Raw genomic sequence first — 12,348 nt, forward strand, 5'->3', positions numbered from 1 at the left:
CTTTTTATAAAGGACAACCTAAAACCCCATTACCAAAAAAACCTTAGGACTCTGTGGACTACACACAGTTTTTGAGGAAAAACAAAACAAAACAATGTTCATTTTCAAAAAAACGTTTGAACATATCCTAGTGTGGCAAAAGAATGCTTTAAAAGGAGAAAAGAAATATTTACTTTCATTCCCACGACCATAATTCCACAATTCCACAACCATAATTTTCTGGAGGCTGAAGCAGAAACTATAGCATTTTGGAAGGTCTTACAGTTTTATACTTATAGAAGCCAAGTTTGACTTATCTGTATATTAGATATTTATCAATAACAGTACAATAGCTCCTTGCAGACAACTGTTATTCTGGGTCACAGTGACACAAAAGCAGAAGGGTAGTATAAGGTAGAACACAGAGAAAGCAACTGTTCTTGAGTTTCTAAATTACATTCTCTCGGTGCCACAAAAGAAGAAGAGGGGCAGTGCTTACATTTCATCAGGTATATAGTATTTTGAGAAATGTGAGCTGAACCTAAGAAATAAAAGGAAGCAGGTGAAGTAGAAAGGCACAGGCTCCAAGGTTATAGCTCTGTTCGTGTTTCATAGAGCTCTCAGAAAGCTGGATAGCTTCTCCTTTCTTGATGTTGTGTATTGTATGAAGTCACAAAATAAACCATATTCACTTTGCTGTAGCTAGAAATGAGGACATAATTTTTCCTTTATTGAAGTTGAAAAAAATTCTGAGAAAGCCTTGTATTTACTCGAGACCATACACACAGATGAAAGGAGGAAAATACAGTCAATCAATCCATTTTTGCTTTGTTCTCAGGATATACACCAAGTGGAGAGCTGCTCATATGCCATAAAAGCCATGGCAGGCACTCATCATTACAGATGAGTGGATTACAGATGAACAGTTCCCTGTGCATCTCCCAGCTACCCAGAAAGGCAAACAATTCACATATAAATAAATGACATGTCATTTAGATTGGTGGACCATTACAAAGATTTTGCTGACTTAACTGCGATGGTTTTGCTTTGTTTCTTTTCCAGTGCTGGGCTTGAAACTCAGAACTTTGGGGCTACTAAGTGGTTGTTCAACTTCTGAGGCCATTGCAGATCTCTGGTGACCTCTTGTTTGCTAAGTACCTTTATAATTTGTTAGAAAGTCGTGTGTAGGTTTACTTTGAGTAGAGTGAAAGAAAAATTTTGAATTCCTTACATAAAATGTGATCTATAGCTGAAACTCAACTCCTTGGACAAAAAGTGATTGACAGCTAAAAATCATTTGAAATCTTGCTTTTGATTTTTGCTTTCCTACTAAGAAGACATTAAACCCATCATGAGAGCCTAAAAACTCTCCCCACCTGCAGGTATTTTGAAAGCTTGAGCGTGCTTCCCACTACCACCATTCAATATGAGAGAGACTGCTGTATAGAAAGTGTGAAGAAGCTAGCCCATGTCCTGGGCCCATCTTAGAGAGAGGTTTGTTAGTTACTGAGGTCCATTGTTTTTGATAGTTTTTGAACTTCAGTGATTAAGAAATGAGGTAGTTCATATTTATAAATGTGATGTGTATTGTTATAAAAGATATAGATACTTGGTCATACTGGGATTTGAACTCAGGACCTTGCTAGGCAAGTGGTCTACCACTTGAGCTACACCTTCAGCCCATAAAACATAGTCACAGAAAAGCGGGTTTGGGTCTGCTTACCATGAAGATGAACATAGCTTTCTTCTTTCAGATATGAGTTGCCTTTGTGTTGTAGAATCAAGCAACATTTCATCCCATGAAATAGAATGAGTATTTCTTGAGATGGCTGGTTTTCTGATAGCACCTCTGGATCAGGTGTGTAAGTTGATTTTTTTAAAAAATCACAAATTTACAAACAAATTTATCTATAGGAAATGATGACTTCTTACCAAGATTGAATTGTTGCCTTGGTTGATGTAACAACTCTTATTTGTCTCAAATTAAATCAAGGCCATGGATAAGTGCCCCAAGATGTTAGTTATGAAACAGCCTGAATATGGGATCTTTTCATGAGAGAGATATCATACAAGAGAGTAGATATATACCTTATATGATCTCTTTCCCATCCTATGTATGTCATATACTTATATGATCCATATTTATATGATCCAGATTTGAATACTCAGTTTGCTTCAGAATGTAACTTGCCAGAAGCAGGAGAAAGGATCTCTTCAGGAGTGGCCATTTGAGAGGTGAGGTGAGTTACTTGTGTTTCTGGTAGGTTGCATAGCAGTGGCCATGCTGGACTGGAATTTGGTTGCAGAGCAGCATCTGAATGGTAAAGAGGCTGATGCTTTCCATATACGCAGTCACTAGGGTTTTCATGACTGCAGGTGTGTATACCAAATGCCGTTTGAACCTGCCAGACACAAGTCAATTTTATATGGATAAAGGGCTGTGATGGTGCTCAAATGAGCATGGATGCAATTTCAAAGTTTTCATGGATTGAAGATCTAACAAAAAGTTAGAAGGACTGAAGTTGTTTGTGCCTTCACTGCCGTGTCCTTCATCTCTGACCTAAGTCAGTACATGTTTCATTGCCTTCATTTTACTTTTGCTCTTTCAGACTTATTCCTGTTTGTTCATTGCTTACTTAAACATGGTTAGTCTTCACCAGTAGAACTCTTGTTCTCCAGTTCCACAAGAATAAGACTTTTCTTATCTTCCTGTTGATATATCTTTATGCCCATATAGTATTCAATTTGTGCGTACACACACACACACTCACACACACACACTCACACACTCACACACACACACATGGTATAGAGCAAATTTAGTTTGGTTTAGGGGTCATTATATTTCAGTGACTTATTCTTTGCCTATTTTTGTTGGCTATGCCCCTCAATTTATCAGTTGTTGGAAATGTATATTCAGGGTCTCTAGCAAGTGCTCTGTCACTTGAACCATGCTCCCAAACCTTTTGCTTTGCTTTTCTTTTTTTTCCAGATAGGTTTCTCACTCTGACTCTAGGCTGTACTAGAACTACCTCCTAATCATGGAGACAGTGGGTATGTACCACTGTTTCCACCTCTTGAAACAAATCTTGATGATATCTCTGGTACTCACGAAGAGGATACACTTGGAAATAGCCTGTATTTGATCATCTCAACAATCTTTTTCAGGAAAGCCTGTGATGGGCATTCCTATTTCTCTGTCTGATCTTGCTCCAGAGGAGGGGTCAGGGATGACAGTGGGCACCACAGGAAATAGTGACTATTGTTATCAGGACATTGTGTGACGTATTTCTGGTTCCTCTCCTTTTATTAGCACTAAGTGAATGACTAATGTTCTAATAGAAGATGTTGTAAATAAAAAAAAACTATTTTGGATGAAGAAAACTTTGTATCATTGGTTGTAATTGAGGAATGAAGAACACTAGCTGAGGATAAAGACAAGCTATAGATTGTAATGATGTTTTGAACTTAAAATTTAGGGCAGCCAGGCATGGTGGTATATGCCTATAATTTGAGAGGCTAAGGCAGGAGGAGTTAGAGCCAGCCTGGCACACAAAGCAACCCCATCTCCAAAAAGAAAAAGAAATTTGGGTGCACAAAATGGGATTAATTATAACTTTTAGTTTTGACATATCGAATCATTAATTCCTTTTTCTTCTGTATACATACATATATGTATATATTTGTGTACTTATTCATTTAAAGTTGTATGAAAATATTAGTGAATCTACCATTCATATTGACAGTAATTAACATTGTCTACATGTATCTCCTTTGTTATACCTATTGGGTCCCTCCCCTTAATGAAATCGCTATCTTGATTCTTGTCATAATCATTTTGTTGTCCTTTAAAAAATGTATCTACTCTTTACTTATTCTTAATAAATGTACTGTTTACTTGTGGTTGTTTTAACTGCCTAGAAAAGAGATCTGCATTTCATATATAATCTTTTGGGATTTATAGTTTTCTTCTCAATATTATATTTCTACAATCCATCCATAGTGTTACAAATAACTGTACTTTATTAGCTTTAACTGCTGTGGTGTAGTCTATTGTAAAAAAATGCTACAATTTATTCATTCTTTGTTCTTTGGAATTAAAATTGTTTGTACCATAAACAATGTCTCTGTGAACATCCTTCTATATATTTCTTAGCAAATACATGCAAGATTATCTTTAGTGTTGAGAAAGAATGATGGAAGCAGTGATATTGATCGAGAGGTGTTGTATTTATAAATTAACTTGTTGAATGGTAACTCCTTTGTACAACTCCTTAAAATAATAAAAAATATAATTTAAAAAACAGAATTTCTCTAGTATGCATATGAAGAGTGTGATTGCTTAATCGTGGGATATATGGATGTTTAACTCTTTCTCTGATCACTCTACCACTTTTAATTTGTGCTTTGAATAATTTGCTAAAGTGTAAGCTATATAAACATTTTACTTATGAATTAGTGCTGTAAATCATAGAATAATAAAGCAAGCAAATTCTTTTCATTATCTGTTCAACTTACAGAGGAGAACACTGATAAACTGAAGAGATGAATTAACTAAAGTTCTAGACACAATGGACTTTCAGACACATCTTAAATAGTGTTTGTAAGAACAAGCATCTTCTTGAATATATAGTTTTTTGAGTAATAAGAAGACTTCCATGTTTTTCAGAATAAGGAAATTAACAGAAAATAAACTGATGAACAACAAATGAATACCTAATTTCCCATTAGCTCACATTATGCTGTGGGGTTAATGTTGCTGTTTGTTAAAAAAAGACAAAAATGAGTCATTCCTTTGTACAACTACTTAAAGATAATAAAAATAATTTTTAATAAGTCATCTGCTTTTAAGATTAGAGTCTTTCCATCAATGCCTCCATTTCAGAGGATGTGTCCATTATCCCACCAAGGTAATAACCTCATTCAGAAAAAGCATAGTTAGAAATTTGATCATTGGGTGAAAAAAAGAGAAAGCTAAATTGATGGACATTTTTCCTCTCTCATATGAAGAAAAGTCACCCAAATTGATGATTTACTGCTCCAGTCTCAGGTACAAAATGGTACTGTTTCCTAAATTAATTCAAACAACATTGATTACAAAACTACTATATGTGTGTTTAGCACTAAGGCTGAGAACTTTAGATGTGATTTTCACTCTAAAGGTGCTCACAGGCTGGTTGGGAGAGAATGGGCAAGATAGTAGGTACAACATAAGTTAGAATATGGTAAGTGACTAATGAAACAGAATTATATGTGAATGTACAGTAGAGCAGTACTAACTCCTTTATGTACACTCAAGTCAAGGAAAAGTTCCTCATCTCAGGATCCTTGCTCAGACTCTAAAATGTGCTATGAGTTAACAGACTGGCCTGTATCCTCAGAGATGTTCAGATATAGTTTATGAATTAACAGACTGACCTCTATTTCCCTTCAGAGATGCTTTCTTCTGGGAAGTATCCATGACTATCCCTGTCTTCTGGTTTTCTGGGCGGTGAATTCCCTGCTATCTCTGTGTAGTTTTTTTTTGGGGGGGGTCCTGTCATGGGGCCTGAATTCTGGGCCTGGGCGCTGTCCCTCAGCTCTTCAGCTCAAGGCTAGTGCTCTACCACTTGAGCCACAGCGCCACTACCGGCCTTTTTCTTTTTGCTTATGTGATGCTGAGGATCAAACCCAGGGCCTCAGGCATGCAAGGCAAGCGCTCTACCACTGAGCCACCTTCCCAGCCCCTCCTTGTGTAGTTTTAAAGAAGAGATTCTATATTATGTTTTGTTACCCCATCCTCTCTGAAGCCTAAAGGAAAACGTATTGCTAATACCTTAGGCTATTGTTGTCTTGGAATGTAAGCCAAATGGAAATCACTTAAATTGTAGTCTCATTTGGAAATGACGAGATAAGATAAATTCAATTCTTGTGAAAGCCATAGGAATTCCTGTGGGCTTTGGAAAGAATGGACAAAGAATGGAAGGACTTTGTTCCCAGAAAAGCAGTCACTATTACACCTATTGTTACAGTTACCATATCTTCAATTGGTCAAACAGGAAAAATGTGAATGAACTCTTCTGTAACTTTCCTTTTCCTCACATTTCAGTTTCAGTGTTAAGTATCTTCTGACTACTTCATTGCAACTTGTCCTTGTGAATTTGATGACTTAAGGAGTGACTCATCCACTTAACCCAATGGGCATTCCAGGAAATTGTTCTTGTTTATTCCCATTTAAAAATGATGGAAAAGAACAAAAGAATATACTTATTTTTACTATCTTATCCTGAATGTTAAAGAAACACCCTATTCTAAACTGCTGTCCCCATCATTTGCAAATTTAATGCCCTGCTGAAGATGCAAACTATCCACATAACTGCTCTTGAATTGCACTAAAATTAATCGGATATCCCTTTTAATGTCTTTGAGAATTGCTTCAAGTGGCAAAAATCAGAAAATCTACTCATGGGGCACATTCAGCTAATTGCAATTTACTTCTCAACTCCTCATTTTTAAGACTAAGCTGCAATTGCTTAAAACAGAAACAATTCAGGATGACAAATGCCAGTCAAACCAATTGTTTAGTGTCATGAGGTTTTAAATGACCATTGATTTCCTGAATGTTTCTGTAACCAAGCAGAATGACAATGTGATGAGCATAACCCAGATGTGACTTGTTAAAGGTATTTTCCCTGTGTGTTAGTTCCATCATCTGCTCCCTCCCAATTGGTAGTGGGCCTCAAGTAAGGGAATGGGATAGACTAGATGGTGACAATGCATGTGTTTGTGCACACCAAGTAGGATACCCAAAAGACAATGCATAAAGCTGAGTTTGGGAAACAGAACCAGACACAACTCCTACCAGCTATGCATGGAAAATCCCTTGATGTAAAAATGGGTAAAGGGTTGGGGGCAGTGGGGCTGGGGAGCAAAATGGTTTTTTTACTTAGGACCTCATGAGACCATAATAAGAAAATCATGTTTTGTGAATTATGTCTGCTGACCCAATGCTAATCAATGCTAGAGTCTAGTCTGTGAAAGTGAAATCATAAGGATGAGACTATCCTCACATCTGGAACAGAAGTGTTTGAATGTAGGAATTGGCATGCCATTTTCCTAGTGCAATTATCAAGCTGATAGTGAGGCTTTAAAAACAACATATGTTTTTCCTCCCCCAATGTCTTTGCAAACTATCTATATGATCAATGAATATAAAATACCTGTTACAACAAGGTAGGCAGGTTAAGATATTATTTTAAATAAAAATATCCAAGCAAACCATTGTTTAATTTTTAAGTGCAAGTTGGTCATTTGCATTTAGAAGACATGTTTAATGAGGGCGATATATTCCAGGGTGATAGGATAAAAATTTTATCACAGGCCCAAAATGTGCAATCTAAAGTATAGAATATATTGAGAATAAAATTATACTGAACACAACAAAATCTGAGCTGATACCAGCTTTATGTTATTTTTTTTAATATTTCTACTTCTACTGGCAAGATTTATCTTAAGCCAACTAGTTGGGAGAGCTAAGTGCCACACCCCTAGCTTCCATGACACAGGGATGAATCTATCAATTCATTAGCTGCAGACTTACAAGAAAAATAAAACTCAGCTTCAGTCGCCTCTCCATTGAGTCTTGTCATCCATTTCAGTAAAATCAGAAAATTCACCCCACCTCTAAAATTGAAATCCTAATCTCCCTTTCCCTGACTACAAATGCTGGATTGTCTTCATCCTTCCCCAAGTCTTCTTGCAACTGTTCCTCCCCTTCAACAAATCCTCTACTTCCCCTTCTTTCTTTCCAATATTTATCCCCCCTACCTTTCTTTTCTTTTTGGAACCTGCTGACACTGTTGAGCCCCTGTATCATCATTATTCATCAGTATCTTCCTCCAAAAACCATTCTTTTCTCCAGTCAGTTGGGCATCACAGAGAGGGGGAAAAAAACTAATTTGTCAAGTACTTGCTACTTGTCATGCCATTCTGAGCATTTTCTATGTATAATCTCATTTCATTCTTACTAACCATAAGGGAGAATTTTGCCCAGTAGGAAGTTGTGCCTGAGATTATTTAAATTTCCAGAGGCATGATATCAAATCAAAGATCCCATCAATTGTAGGCATTTCATTAGTTTTAAATGTAGAAGAAAATGCTGTAAATCTAATTACAAGGTACTATCTGTTGGCATATACATCCTGATTTCAGCTGCCACTAAATGTGCTAAAAGTACATCTGAGAATAATGAAATCTAGGTGTGAGATACGTAGTGCAAATGCAGGCAACTGGGATCCCATGTAATCATTACCATTATGCTATTGTGTCTCATAAAAAACACACACACACACATTCAAGCCTAGGGTATAGGTAGTAATGCTTGTTTCAATAAAACATCTCTATAAATAAAAAACATTCAGCATACAAAATGATACCTATTATAAATTCATGGTCCCAAACATTATCAAAGCTTTTAGTACTAATCTTTAGTCTTTGTTGTCTCTCCCCTCTTCCCGCTTCCTACTTTTTCTTCTTTGAAATAGTTATTCCAAAGTGTCTCTGTTCGCTTTAAGTTCCCTACTTAACATTTCAATGTCCTATACTTTTGCTGGATAACCATTTATCTTGCCTGAGAAAATGGAGATGACCAGTTGCTACTTCTCTCCCTATCCTGACTCACAGCTAGCCTTCCTTCTTTCCTCTGTGTCAGAGGGCAAGTTACGCCCTCCCTTAGATTCTGGCTCTTCCTTGTTCTCTTTTCACTACTGCTTGTCTCCTCTGAGATTATGATAGATCTTCCTTCTCTGATGTTCAATCCCTCCTTCTCCTGGGTTCTCTTCCTCAGAAATAAATAGAATCAAGACCCAATCCCTGACCTTGTGTTCTGTCAGAACTCTATGGGGAGAGTGCCTCACTTCTATTTCTGCCCTGACTTCCTCCTCCAATACTCCACTGACTCATTAAAAAAAAAATCCAATGGAAAGTCCATTCTCTTCATATCAGTAATATTCATTGCTTGGGGCTGGGAAGGTGGGTCAATGGTAGCGTGTTTGCATGAGGCCCTGTGTTCAATTCCTCAGCACCACATAAGCAGGAAAAAAAGCCAGAAATGGTGCTGAGGCTCAAGTGGTAGAATGCTAGCCTTGAGTTGAAGAGCTGAAGGACAGTGTCCAGGACCCACAACTGGCAATAAATAAATAAGTAAATGTAGATAGATAGATATAGATATCCTTTGCTGAAACTATGTGGTGCTGATTTCTGCCTATATGGTGACAGTCTCTATCTCATTGTCTTCCCAGGGTACCACACTCTTCTGATTTTAAAATCATTTCATGGTTGCCACTTCTTGAGTTCAATCCTTACCCACTTTCCATACTTATTCCTGGTTTAAATGATAAACCTACATATCAATAGAGTTTCAAGTCCAGGCTTTTGCCCTTATCCCTGTATCCCAAATATTTGTTCCACCTCTTCCCTGTCTTCATAATATCATCTCCACTTTGCATGTGACACACCTCACACTGAAAATGTCCAAAACCCAAATCCAATTTCTGTTTCTCAAACTTATTTCTCCACATGATTTTCCTTGCAGCTGTGGCTAATCTGGAACTTTGTTACTTGGCTCTCAATACTCGGTTTCTCTTCAATCGATCTCTTTCCCTTGTACCCCATATCCATCCATCAATGAAGAGCACAAGCATTTTCACAGGTTCTGCTGGTTCTCCCTTGCCAGTCTCCATGCCTCAGTCACACAATGTGTTACAACGCTCCATTTTCCCAAAAGGATGTGAGTGCCAGGAAGTTCAAGAAGCAGGACATCATCCTTATCTTTTCTCACATTCCTCTGGGGGTAAATAGAAGCAGGCATTAAACTGCCCATTTCAGAGATGGAGAAACTAAAGCACATTCCTGAAGTTTCCGAGGAATGAAACGCTTGGGGCCCCTCAGGACCCCTCTTCAGAGTTCCTTCTCCCTGTTGCTTGGGGAGGGGCTGGCTTTCTATGGCTTCAGTAAACCTCCCTGGAAAGCCCTTGCCCCTGTGGAAGGTAACCACGGATACTATAAACTGGCACAAAAACCTTCAGGTATGGAGACAAGAAGTTCTATTTAGGACTCTGAGGGGATTTTTAGGTGAAAGACAAAACCTAGATACATTTGGGGAGGGAAGATTTGTTTGTGCCTAAGGCCCCTTGGGTGGGGGTGTTTCAGTTAAGGTGGCAGCGAATGCTCAGCAGAGCCCAGGAGACAAGTTAGACCTGAATCTGACCCCCCCCCACACCCCCGGGGTAAGACGAAGTAACCCTGAGGTGAGAATCCTGGGAGCTTCCTCCTTTTGGCTCGCACCGTTGGGCAATCAGAAGCTAAATATTCATGAGAACGATGCCAACAACCCAGATGATGGCCAACAACCCAGACTGGCCCTGGTCAGGGAAACCTCCAGCAGTGGCAAATCTGAACCCCTGGTTGCTCTCTGTCCTTGTCAAGGCCTCATGGGGCACATGCACAATATCTCTGGAGTCACTTTCTATCCTTTGTGCGCTTTCTATCTGGGGACCGGAGGCAGCCTATGCTTTTTATCTCCATTCCCCAAATTTCAGGTCTTCCCTCCATGCCTTTATGCTCAGAAAGACACAGGGGTACGGGGACCTCCACTCTCCCCTACATGGGTATAGAACTGGGCCCCCACTTTTCAGTTCCCACCAACAGCACTCAGCTTCCTGAGGTAGGTTGGGGAATTCAGGGCGTACAAAGGCTCCCAGCCGCTGGGTGGAGGGTGGGCGGGGGTCAGGGTCGGGGAGGGTGGGTGTAGTTCAGCGGGGGGGGGGCGGGAAAGGAAGAGGAGGGCGTGGGAGATGGACTTGAAGTGGCGGCCGTTTCCAGGCGCTTTGACGTAGACTGGAAGGGGCGCGGAACACACCCCGGCGCTGCTTAAGAGGCAGGCAGAGAGGGTAGCGTCCGGGACGCGGAGCGGGGGCCGGGTCGCTCGCGAAGGGAGCGGGAAGATCGACAGGGCAGGGCAGGTGAGCGCGGAGAGGCATCCTTCTGCCGCCAGGGCGCGGAGCTGCGGAGTGAGGTGAGTGGGGCCGAAGACCGAGCGGGTCCCGGGGCAGCTCAGCCCTGGGCGAACGAAGCCCGCCACTTCGGGTGCTGGGGTAAGGCCCAGGTACAGTGAGGGACTCGTAAGAGGGCGCACCTAGCACCCCAGGGTTACAACTCTCTTAGCCGGGACAATCCTTTCCTAAAGCCACAGGCGTCTCCAGTAGGAGCTTTGTGTCCCGCGCCCTCGGGGCGTCCCCAACAACGCTCACTTCAGCACCCTGGACAGCGTCCCGCGCTGCGCCCTCTGAAAACGTGAACAGCTTCCATTCTCCCCCTCAAGGAAAAATCACCTCTGGTATTTTAGTGCACAAAAGAACACAACGAGCCTGTTTTTTCAAGTAGAGCTAATTTACAACTTATCTTAAGACAGAAGAAAAAGTGTTGAATTAATCTTGTCTCTCAAGCATGCTTCTTAGAAGGAGGGATGTTCATGTTCAAAGACAGTTTCTGGAGTGTTTATTCTGTTGCCGTGCAAAACAGAAAGATTCCATCCTATGGTGTTACATATTCGGATGAAGACTTCCTCCTGTCCCCCTCTCCCACCTTTGAGCCAACCTTTAATATCTAAAAGGGTTGGGAATACAAGATAAAGTTGTGTGAGCTGTGTGTGCCCTTTCTGTTTCTTCTTTATGTTGCAGTTGTTCAGAGGCTGTATACATTTGGTAAAGTTTGTGGGGAAAAAAATCAGATAAACTTTTTTTTCTGGGAAAAGAGGAAATTCAAGTTATCTTCAGCCATTGTTTCTCTTTGAGCTTCTGTTTGAAGTGGTGACAAAGGATCATTTAAAAGTGAGAAGTAGACACTTCTCACTGATGATTTTATTACAACAGGCAGTGAGCCCCCAGAACTGAACGAGAGGCAAATCATTAACTTTAAAGTCCTTGTGATTCAGAGAAAGGAGAGAAAGTATAAAAACAATTTCATTATAAAGTTTTATCAGAATTTCAGGATATTTCAGGTGTTGTACAATGCCTGTTGAATCTATTCTAGTGGATTGAATATGTTTTTCAGTTCTTAAATATGTTTACCTACACTTTTAACACCTCTTATGTTTATCATTATTATGTTTTAGAATTCTGTTGTCTTTAAACAACTTATAAGCCATTATGAATACAAAAGCATACAAAGATAAAACTTACATTTAAATTCTGAATTACACAGGAAATTTCCATTAGGATAGCTAGGCAAGACATTGTCAAATAATTAAAGATACATGTCAAGAGTTTACATTTTTGCTTCAACTGTATTCTTCTGCCACAGAGAAAAACATGTTCACTTATTTTATCTTGC

This window comes from Dipodomys ordii, unplaced genomic scaffold (assembly GCF_000151885.1).
Source record: "Dipodomys ordii isolate 6190 unplaced genomic scaffold, Dord_2.0 Scaffold1, whole genome shotgun sequence".
Taxonomy (NCBI): domain Eukaryota; kingdom Metazoa; phylum Chordata; class Mammalia; order Rodentia; family Heteromyidae; genus Dipodomys; species Dipodomys ordii.